This window comes from Penaeus vannamei, chromosome 19 (assembly GCF_042767895.1).
Source record: "Penaeus vannamei isolate JL-2024 chromosome 19, ASM4276789v1, whole genome shotgun sequence".
Lineage (NCBI taxonomy): Eukaryota > Metazoa > Arthropoda > Malacostraca > Decapoda > Penaeidae > Penaeus > Penaeus vannamei.
In genome coordinates, this window is record NC_091567.1 from 2967392 (window position 1) to 2969891 (window position 2500).

Genomic DNA, 2500 nt, shown 5'->3' on the forward strand with positions numbered 1-2500 from the left:
TAACAACAATAACAATGATAATTTTAATGTTAATGATGATAATGACAATGATATCAATATTAATATTAAGAATGTGTATGTGTGTATATATGGTTGTGTGTGTGTGTGCGTGTGTACAAATACACACACACATACACACACACACATACATACATACATACATATATATATATATATATATATATATATATATATATATATATATATATATATATGTGTGTGTGTGTGTGTGTGTGTGTGTGTGTGTGTGTGTGTATGTGTGTGTGTGTGTGTTTGTGAGTGTGTGTGTGTGTGTGTGTATGTGTGAATGAGTGAGTGCCTGTGTATGTGTATGTGTATGTGTATGTGTATGTGTATGTGTATGTGTGTGTGCGTGTGTTTATGTATATTTATGTACAACCGAGAGTTTGATAGCATATAAACATGAATAATTGAAAAAGCTATTAGCTTATACTATCATAAAGCAAAAAAAAATGTATAGCTATCGCAGACAACTCAGCCATCTTACCTGTAACTGGATCACAATACTAAGTCTCAAGAAATGCCTTTGTGTGTATTATTATTATTATTATTATTATTTTTATCCGTACTGTAGTTCATTTATCTGCGTGTCTTTCTCTGTATTCGTACGCGCGCACGTGTGTCTGTGTGGGAGCGTGTGTGTGGAGTGTTTTAAAAATCATTTCATTAGGTTTATTTAGAATTTGGTATATTAAAAAAGAAGAAGAAAAAAAACTTTTGTGATATTCAGAGCATAATAAAACTAAATAAATAAAATAAAAATACATAAATAGATAAAAATAAGAAAAAAAAACTTTTGTGATATTCAGTGCACAATATGGATCCATCCTTTTGTTTATTCTCTGATATTATTTTTATTTGGATTAGAGTGTATATGAGGAACTGTTCAAATCCACCTCAGTATTAAGGGAAGTGGATCAGTGTAAGAAATGTACGTCAACAAAGTTCAATGAACAAAGCATTTCGTAGGTTATTCGTCACGTCACAATCAATTTAATTGCCAATGCCAGTATCTTAACACTGATAAGTTCATTAAAGAATCATAAATTTCACATTCTTACGACCATGATGTAAAAAAAAAAAAAATGAGGTAATTTTCTATATTACGTCCGCATGACCGATAACGACGATTTTGGTATCGTTGGATTCCTCTCACTCTATACAATGCAAATACCCCCCCGTTAGCGACAAACTTGGTCCCGATTGCGGGGGCAACGATGTTGGAGCGCCGGACGTAATATAGAAAATTACCCTAATAATTTAACCTCACAGTGAAAATAATCATAGTTATTCACATGACTTTCCATTGCAGGGGGCTGCGCCCCCTGCGACCCCCCCTGGGGGGGGGGCTGCCACCCCCCAACCCCCGCCGAGGAAACAAAACCTCCACCACGTATTCACGGCAGGATAGAGCGCACACAAACTAGATGCGGAGCCGATAACCTACAATAACCTAGGATTTTTAAGGTACTAACCTGATTTATTAATGCCGCTAATTACTAGGGAGGGTGCTCCTTTGCCGCAAAATGTGAAGGAGGCAGGGTGCGTCAGGCAGGAGGTCCTAGGCCGGAGGATACAGCGACGCTGCAGCACACAGGAAGTGATGCAACCTCACATTCAGGTGCTGGCTGCCCGCACCTGCCGCAATCTTTCTCACGACGAAGGAGGCCGTGGCGGAAGCACATATCTAGCATTTTTTTCTTGGCTAATGGCAATCTCGCGCAGAAAATCCGTCTCGGAGTACGAGCACCCTCCACACTCGGCCATCGCGGCGACTATGACTGACTTCTGAACGCGACGGTTATTTCGGTTAGGAATACGAATGTCGTTATTCCAGAGGAAGGGAAACTCGACTTTGAGGCCATCGGTGTAACATCGAAAAAGGCGCAAAACCCGCCGACGAGGGCGGGCCACCGTGTTTATCCTGATTATACTACAATCGTCTCTATATACAATGCTGACTATGATAAGGTTAATATGCTGATTCAGTGAGAATCTTACGAGGTAATACGCCCCCTGCTCCGACATCGACGATGATTGTGTAACGCTCTAGCCTGACGTGAATACGTGGTGGAGGTTTTGTTTCCTCGGCGGGGGTTTGGGGGCGGCAGCCCCCCCCCAGTGAGGGTCCCCCCTGCAATGGAAAGTTATGTGAATAACCATGGTTATTTTCACTGTGCGTTATATTATTAGTGCTATTTAACCCGCATTTTCCCCGGAACCTTTCATGCCCTCCCCTGCTATCGGGGCCAAGTTTGTCGCTAACGGGGGGTTAGCGCGCAATAAAAACTATATATTTGCAATGTGGAGAGTGAGAGGAATCCAACGATACCAAAATCGTCGATATCGGTCATGCGGACGTAATATAGAAAATTACCAAAAATGATTTATTGACGTCAAAGATTACTGATATCGAAATTTATTGGTATCAAGATTAATCTCAGACGTGATCGATGCTGAAATTTATCTTTATATCAAA